The 9,477-nt window shown below is 36.4% G+C and overlaps 1 protein-coding gene and 1 pseudogene across 2 annotated transcripts in view; one reads left to right on the forward strand and one right to left on the reverse strand.

Annotated features, from left to right (window-relative positions):
• Positions 1 to 9,477, forward strand: part of ARHGAP42 (Rho GTPase activating protein 42) — a 241,876-nt gene that overhangs the window by 36,859 nt on the left and 195,540 nt on the right. The gene's annotated exons all lie outside the window — the stretch shown is intronic.
• LOC111745212 lies at positions 7,684 to 7,802 on the reverse strand (annotated as a pseudogene).

Here is a 9,477-nt window from a genome sequence, read left to right on the forward strand (position 1 = left end):
GCAGAGCTGTTACTCTTCAGCAAATCAAAACTTACCTTAAGCAGTAGTGTTACCAATGGAAAAATGATCCCTAATCCTTATTATGCTACTTAGCCAGCCCTCAAATCTTGATGTGTCACATACTAATTATCTAACATCAAGATGTTTATTCACTTAGGACACTTATGTTAATTAGCCAACCCTAAAATATTGAGTGAGATTAATTTATTCACACACTTCATACTACTCATAATGAAGTGTTTAAAATAAACTACCATAAATACAATGTAACACTTAAGCATGTAAAGGGATTTAGCATGCACCTAATTTATGCAAACCAAGTGTCGAAAGAATGCTTAAGAACTCTGATTCTATAGTTTGACTGCTGGGTTCAGATTTAGGTGCGGACTCTCACTAGCTGGATGATTTATGGCAAGTTACTTAGTATATCCAAGTCTCAGTTTCCTTATCTATGAAATGTAAAAGTATTTATAGGCTTGTGTGAGGATTATGTAAGTTTTTTTATAAAGCCCTTGGCAAAGTGCTTAGCACATAGTAAGTGCTCAGTAAATGTTAGCTTAACTTCATTTGTCAAAGATTTTGAGTGTCTATAGCACTGTAGAGTTAAAAAAAGGAAAAAGACTTGTCAATCTGAATTCTAAGTACATACTTGGGTTATGGATGGATTGCTGAGTGAAGTGCCATAGGCTGAGATTAAGGACAAAAATCTGAAGAGATCCAGCTCTCATTGTCCGTTTAAACTTTATTTACAGAAATTAGATGCATACAGCGGCTTCTAGAAGTCCTTTTAGTAAAAAAATTATTCCAGCAAAAGCAAAGGTTTTAGGATTGTTTTTTCTTTAAATGAACTTTGTCTTAAACCAAAGGATTTAATGCCATCTGGCGTGCTTTACTTTGCTCTCTGATTTTATTTTTTAAATCACCTCTTTTGAGACTAGGAGGATGGTAAAAAAAAAAAATTCATAGAGCTGTATTTTCTGCTTTTAAAGTAACAGGCTTGTATACATTTGAAGGTCATAAAAATGTAGATATAGTTTCTCTCAATGTCTGTTTCCTCTCTTGTCTGTTTGCCTCTCTCTCTTTGTGTCACAGACATACTTGATCAAGGAAGCATTTATTTTTAAAGTGTATCAAATTCCATGAGTTATTTGCACTATTATATAAGTATAATGACTTCTTTAAATAGTAGCTATATTCACTGGTTTTTATTCAATAGGATAATGTATGAAAATGAAGAAATTAGAAGACACCTCAATTCTTAATATTTAAAATTATCACTGAGCCCAATTTCATGAACAGTAAACTCATGCAAAATTAGTGGGGTCTGTGGGGTTATCTTAAGAGTCTAGCATTAGTCCTAAAGAAAAGTCTGTTTTAAAAACACATTAGTAAATATTACTATCTGTTTATTTTGTTGGAATTTCGACCATGACTGGAATATCTTAGAATTTTGTTATACTCTAAACTAGAAAACTTAAATTTCAGAAGGTATTTATCAAATAGTATATAACTTGTTTATGGAAGATAAAATAGATTTTCTAATAGTGTAGACATAAAATTGTCTACTAAAATGTTTCCTCGATTCAACAAATTCTTCTTTAATATGCTGCCAAAATTGGATCAATGGGTAAAATGTACTTTTGTTTTAATTTCCTCTCTCCTTCTTGTCCCCTCTCTCCTCTCTTGGTGCATATTAGAAGAAATGTTCAGAAAGTGGTCTGCCCCCAATTTTTCAAAAAAAGAGGTAAGCCGTGCAGCCTGGCGTCAACTTAGTGCCAATGAAAGGTAGTGTATTTTCTAGAATCTTGCTTTTCAAAGTGTGGTCCATGGGCCAGCAGCATCTGAATCACCTGTTAGCTCCCATTGAATGTATTGAACCCGTCAGTATCTGCTGCAGGACTATAGAATCAGAATCTGCATTTAACAAGATCTCCCTGGAGATTCAAATGTACATTAAAGTTTGAAAGCACATAGACTATATCAAAAAAAGCAAGTTCAGGACAGTAAATAGTTCTCAAGAGGATGTGCAGTACAAAAAGATAGTTTGATTTTGCACACTTTTGATGGATCGATGAAAAACACGGATATATCCTTTTATTACTTTTGCTTTTTAAAACACACAGGTGTTTCTGCTATAATGAGAGATAAATTCCTGAAAAAAGTTTACCTTCAGATATTGCACATAACACACACAAATATCAGGACTTACTGGGAATAAGTAGGGTTAAGGGCAAATAAAAACCTTTAGCTTCAACTAGATTATCAAAACAAACAAACAAACAAACAAACAAACAAACAAACAAACAGTTCTGGTAAAAACACCAGTAGAGTTAAAACTCCATTGTCATTTGTATCTGGCACTAGTAGATCTCTTGCAGCCTTAAACTCCAGGGCTCTTGTGTCCTTTGGGAAAATCTGCTCCATGTGTTGACTTAATTATTTTGTTGTTAATATAAATACCCAGCGTCTGCATGTGAAGCTTTACCAAATAGCTTACTGCTGTGAAAAGTGTAGTGGATGTTGAAAACACTAAATTAGCCACTTCTTATGCTAAAGAAAACTCTTCAGGATTTTCAGCATTTTTCTTAAAGTTCTTTTTTATAGATAAGACACTTCTGAATTGTGAAAAGGCTTGTCCCTGATGGCCCCCATGGCTTCATTAAATGTCAATCTGTTGGGAAAAAAATCTCACTCTCACCAATGTGACTTTCATGTTATACCCTGTCTTCCAATGAATGACTTAATTCACATTACAGAAAGACATTATAGCAGAATAGACTGAAGTTATCGGTTTTCTGATTTTTGCAGGTTTCTAAATATGCTATGAAACTGAAAGATAGAAACTTTTCATTTAATGTATCGATGTATTGAGTTCATGAGTGTAAAGAGGTAGTTGTCTCACAGCAATGAAAGATACAGAAGTGAAATTGAAATGCACTTTAAGGACAGTGTGAAATACTTTAGAAAAAGGCCACCGGCCATGAAGCTTTCCTCCTGACCCCTTTGGGGCTCCATATCCTCACTGCGAGGTGAAGAGTTAGACCTGCAAAACAATATCTCATTTCGCATCTTGCTCTGATTTTCTCTTATAAATATTTTTTGTGATTCCTTTCATTTTATGTGTTTGAAGTTTAATGCTAAGTCAGTGCCAGGCCAAATGAATTTCTGCCTGTTCTACTTAAGTTTCTCTTAGTGAGTGGAATCCCCCGTTTTGTCTGTGGCCTCTTTCTTAAGAGGCTTGCTAAACTCAAAGAGGAAATGCCAAAAATGACTCTAATAGCGAAGTCACTCTATGTCATTTTTCAATCCTTACTTGGGGAGTAATCTGCCTAAATTCCAGTCTTACAGGGATTTTTAAGAATTAGAAATATGAAAGAACTATGTAGAGGTGAGGAATTGGTAAAGGTCAGTGATATGACAATATTTCACTTATACCATTTAAGTGTTTTTTCATGTACTATTGAGTGGCTGTCTTTGTTTCCACAGGTAATGTGGAAACATACAGTTTCCACATACAGTGTTCAGAAATTTAAAAAACAACAAAAAAAGGAAAGGTTAATTTTCAGACCTGGGACATATTTTTCTAAAAAGCCATGGCCCAACTCTTTGTACTGGGAACCGTGGAGAGTAGGACGGTGGGGGAGGGCATGCTGTTACTTGGAGCCTAGTGGGTTTGAGCAAGGAACAAGGATAGAGAACTCTCACCATTTTGTGAAGCTTTCTGAGCTTTTTTAGTTCTTTGACTTCTCCATTTTCCACTGTATCCTCAAAGTTTCCTCCTTGTGGATCCTTGCCGGGGGCTTCCCGATTATCACTTGAGGATGGCTCTGGTGAGAGGGAAACCTTCTTAGAAATCCCTTTGAACTGCCATCTTGGAATAAACCTGGATTAAGAAATTGTGGGGCTTTGCACACACAGAGTGCCTGGCAGACAGATCATGAGGTTGCTACCACCATTATATCAAATGCGATGAACTGGGACTGGATTGTAGAGATGGAGCTGCAGCTCGGGAGGGGGTGTGTGTGTAGTAGTGCCTTTTGTAGGAAATAGAATGATTTTAAACACTTAGACCCGAAGAGTACAGATTAATTCCTCTAAAAGGATCTCGATGTTTGATGCTACAGTAAGCTAAGCAATATGTCTTTTCTAGATGAAAAATGTTATGTCAATTTGGCATATGTAAACAGTTCTTTTCTGTCAGAAAAGAGACAGGAGAAACATTTATTCTGGTTTTCCCCCTACCTTTGATCAAGCCTTTGCATATCACTTCCTGACTCCAGGAAACAGCAGGAATACAGGAGCAGGTTCCACAACACTTGGAGGAAGCACTCTGCCAAATCCAGAAATTGGGATACCCTATAAAACAGCTGAACCAGTCTAGCCGATGAGTTGGTGGCTTGGGAAAAGAAGGAACAGAGGAATAGGAAACTATTCTATATCGAAAGGGACTTGAGATATAGGAGACATAAATGAATGCAATCTGTAGATTTTGCTAAGACTCTTATTTGTGAACAGGTAGAAAACAAATATTAAAGGTAAATGGGGAAATCTGTAGCTAGCTTTTGATATTAAAGAATTATTAACTTTGTTACAAGTGATAATAGCCTTATGGTTATGTAAAAAAAGTTCCTCCCAACCCCCATCCCCTGATGCATAGAAATGAGGCCAAGTCCTTTTAATCTCATATGGGGTCAGTTTGTACATTTATAAAATGACAATGATTCTTGTGGAAGATTTTGTAGGGTTGACATGGTGATAGAATGAGATAATATTAGCACAGAGTCTGGCCAGCGATCCTATTTTGTTATTTGCTATCATTATTACTATTATGAATTTTATGTATTATTTTAATTCTAATGCTAGCTTGTTCTTTAAAACTTTTGTTTCCCTTTTCTATTGGTGATCATCTTGGTGTCGTGTCAGTCAATGTTGACAGTTATCCTAGGTGGCCTGCTCCACTAGGCTTAGACACCTGGCCCATCTTAGCTTTGTTCACCATTTACTCTCAGCACTTAGTTCTGTACCAAGCCCAGTGGTATAGACTGCCCTGAGTAGACACTTAATTATTTGTTGAATGAATTTTTCTCTCTAAAATTTATAGTGGAAAATAAATCTTTATTGAAACATTTCTTACTGGTACGGAATGGTAACAGACTTATTAACTAACCTGCTGGGAGAGGATTTAAAATGGGCCCATCCTCCAGCACCGTGGTTGACACTAGTGCCTGTATTTCTCTCATTGCCCACAGTCAGGCTCTTCTTTATACCTCAGAAAGTACTCATGTTGCCATTTCTTTCTCATTACATTGTAACCTCTTTATAAGGTGAGAAAGAAAGAAATATTAGAATGCCTTATAATATTTTGCACATAGTAGTCAGTTACTAGGTATCAAAAAAAGACTATTTTTGTATCTGAAATGTTTTTGGATCTTTTGATGAGTGGGAGGAGCTGGGAGATTATTTGGTGTAAGAGATGATTTTTCTAAAGTAATTAGAGAAACAGTTATATGGTATGGAAGCCTGTAATTTATAGCTGTCAAATATTATTTGATAATAATATAATTATTATTCTTTAGAGGCAATTATTTACCTATGTTCTTCCTCTTGAATATTAATGATTGGGGGTGGGTGGGAAATGTAGATTTGGCATTCAAGAAGAAGCCAAAATTCATTGAAATAACCAGGGAAGACTTGATGCTGCTGTTTCAGAGATGCAGGCTGTTCAAAACCTCTAAGTACTGTGATTAGTGAGCAAATGCTTAGGTCCGAATCTAACAGCTAAGTGCCATCTTTGTTTTAGGTTTAAAGAGTATCTGTGCGAAGGATCTGACATGTGCTTAAAGACTTAAACTGAGAAATTCTAACATGTGTTTTTTCCCCATTTTGTAGTTCAATCAGAACATTTCTTGTTGGTATCTTACCTATTTTTGCGTGGGGAGAGGTTATGATTTTTATAAGTGAGAGTAATGTGTGTTTAGCTCATATTCCCCTACACGAAGTGATCAAGTATGTTTCAGAATTACTACTACTAACTATTAAAGATAAGTGAAGAGTAGAAATGTCATGTTACAAATAAAGTGAACATATGGAAAATCTATTTATTATTACATTCAAGTTTGAACATTTTGTTTTCTTTTTGTTTAAGAAGAAGCAGGGGGAAAAGAAACTATGCCTGTTGCATTCCATGCCAAAGTCAGTTCTCCATATTTTGTCTGCCTCTTTAATTTAATAACACTCCAGCACAGTGGCAATCATTGGTAAATCTATAGTTATAAAGAATGTACTGCAGAACTTAAGAAAAAGCTGTTTAAGCCCAGACTTAGTTTGAGATCTCTTTGAAAAGTACTTATAATTTCCCAGAATTCCAGGATTAAAACAAGGAAACACGAAATAGAAATGTAATGATTTGGCAATTGTTTTTTTACCCCCTGAGGTTGAATTATCTTAGAGTTCTCTTTTTAAAAAAAGAGGTAGCCTGTATTACTTGTATAATTTCAGATTTGTTACCCAATTATCTTTAGTCTGAGTTTTAGCAAAGCAATTAAAAAATGAGGAACTATTGACCTATGGTAGTTAAAATGCCCTTGGCTTTTACCTCAAGTCTAGCAGAATACATTCACCTAGTTCTTAAACAATCTTGTTTTAACATGAAGAACTTTAGATTTGAAAGTTTGAAATCCTGAGAAATACTTTTTCTATGAATGAAAATAACTTCAAATTGCGCAATTTTTTCCCCAAGGAGGATGAAGTAGATATATCATGATTTCTTTCCTAATTGAGTTTCATTCATGTGATAGACTTTAATAAAAATACTCAAACCTAATTCATTTTATTAAAACAGTAAGGATTATACTTTGCACAGTGAAGTGTGCTATCTAAGTCTTATAAACTATTCATGGTTTTTAAATAAAAAAATTTAAAAGTGTAATATATAATCTGTGTGTATGTATAGGTTGATTTCCCCTGCCCCCTTTATCTAATAAGCCCCTCTTTTATCCTTCCATTTTGTAAACATGAGTTGCTTATGGCTTGTGTACTGAAAATGCTGCCAGGAAGTAGGGTGAGCAAAACTTCTTTTCCCATGACCCTCACTCTAATGTTGTTCCAAGGGTTCCCTACTTAGAAATGCCTTGATAACCACATTCATTCCTGACACACCCCACCCCCAACACACACAAAACTGCTGAGTGCCATCTGACCCATAGTCCAGCTGCAGCTTTTAAAAACACTAGTGGTGAAGGCTTTTACCTAGAGCAGTGAATATCTATGGAAAGATTCTGTATGTGATGTGTTGCATGTGTATAGAATTTTGTTTTTAAGATTCAGAGTTACTTGGTGTCATCTTGAAAGCTAAAAGTTGATTAGTGTGGTGGCGGGGTTTTTTTTCCCCTTCTAATTTTGGACTCACTAAAGCTAGTACATATGTGTGTATGTTCCTCCTTTTTGTATGATTTCTGGAACTTTTCCTGTGACAATGAAATCTAAAATGCTAAAACATACTTTAAATTTCCTCGTTCCATGACTTTTGTCACGAATATAAGTTTTTAAAAGACCAGGTTATGCTGGTCACTATCCAAACTTCCTCCTCCTCCATTCTTTTTTAAAAAATTTATTAAATTTAAATAAATTTTGGTTGTCCTCACAGATTGTCAGCTTACAATCCCTTATTATTATTTTTTTTAACTCCTACAGCACCTGGTCTTCCTAGGTGATCTCCCATCCAAGTACTAACTAGGCCTGATCCTGCTTAGCTTCCGAGATCAGAAAGGATCAGGCTTGTTCAGGGTGGAATGGCCGTAGACCTCTTCCCCATTCTTATATGATGCATTCACTTTTTTCTTTGGAATAGAGGGGAAAGAAACATTCCCCTCTGTATTTCTCTAATCTTTTCACCAATACTGAAGTAAGCAATAGCATTCTTTTATATATAGAAAATTTAGACCGTGAGGAAGAGGTTAAGTAATTTTCTCAAGGAAACAAAAAACTTGTCATTCATGGAACTAGAGCTTAAACCTGTGTCTCTTATTTGCCACCTGATGATAATACTGTCCAAGCTGTGAACACTATCCAGGACTTTATGGTCTAGTGGGGGAAGAGAATGGAGGATGGGGAGAAAAAATGCCTAGAAGACAGGGATTTATATGGCATGGCTTCCTGAAAGTGAAGGAGGCCTGGGCCAGAAAATGCAGGATAAAGAGTTGGGCAGATATCCTACTCCTGGTAGCTGGCTGCCCCTTGTGTTTCCTCCTGTGGTCCAGCGTCAGGCTTTGCTACTCCAGGGAAGATTCCGCCACTGCTGCCGTTTGACAGAGGGTTGGAGGAAGCTTTGGAACTTTACTTACTGGATTATTTAAAATATATATGTAGAGCAAAAAGGATACTTATGATCGTTCTTGATTTCTCCTGTCCTAAGGTGACAAAAGCTGGCAGGGTTATGTATGAAGCTTAGTTATTCTTGGAGCTAGGACATGAGACTTCATTCTAGTCTCATGGATTTGGGCAGAAAAGCAGACACATTTGCAGAGTTCATGTTATGAGAGGTAAAGAGGGAGCCTTGTTCTTATAGTTAGTGAGCTGTGATGCCACTGCAAAGCCTGAAGGTTAAGTGTATGTGAATCGAGGAGTGTGGGATAAAGGAAATGCCACTATGGACCATTTCCTGTAACTGACCTTTACACATCCCTTGACTTCTCTCTACAGGCCCTAGTCTAGACTGAAGAACCCTGAAGGCCTGGCTTCCTTGACCTGTCCAGTTACTAGAAATCTGAATTACGGCACATCAATTAACTGCATAAGCCTAAATGAAAGTGTTAGAGAGAACCCGTTACTGAAATGTTGCCTGGGAAGCAAATTTCTCTGTGTGAAGACTTTTCCCACAGTGTTCTATTGTGAAAGTAGAGATTAATTTTGGTAAAATAACTTAGTATGAGAAGTACTTATTTTAATCTGAAAATTATTTCATCCTTAACTAAGTTTAGAGCAAGCGTTCCTTTCCATTTGTACCGGTGACTGCAGTGTGTGGATCTGGCATGCTCAGGCTTAGAGGAAAATCCCTGATGTGCTCTGCTTTTACCTGAGGCTTCCAACCTGTCCATTTTAATTTTGTGGATTTAAAAAAAAAAAAAAATAGAGGAACTCAGTGATCTCTTCAGGAAACAGAAAACGAAGGACAGCTGTTCTGAACGGTGCTGCAGCTATGTGTCGCCCCTTTTCTTTCCCTAGGGTAGATAGTTCCTACTCATGCTTCAGACCATGTCTTGCCTCTTTCTCATTGTGGATCAGACACTATCACAGCACTGGATCCTACTGATGAACAAAATCTGTTTATTCCCTTTTAACTCTTAGGCTTTTAGGCTTTTAACTCCTGGATGAGAGAGAAGGTCTTGTTTTTTTTGTGTAACACATAAGTAGGCAGGCCTTTGTATTATAATGTTAACGGATTATTGTTGTGAAACTAGAATCAGTGTTTTCCTTCAT

This window comes from Pteropus vampyrus, unplaced genomic scaffold (genome assembly GCF_000151845.1).
Source record: "Pteropus vampyrus isolate Shadow unplaced genomic scaffold, Pvam_2.0 Scaffold148, whole genome shotgun sequence".
NCBI classification, from domain to species: Eukaryota; Metazoa; Chordata; class Mammalia; order Chiroptera; family Pteropodidae; genus Pteropus; species Pteropus vampyrus.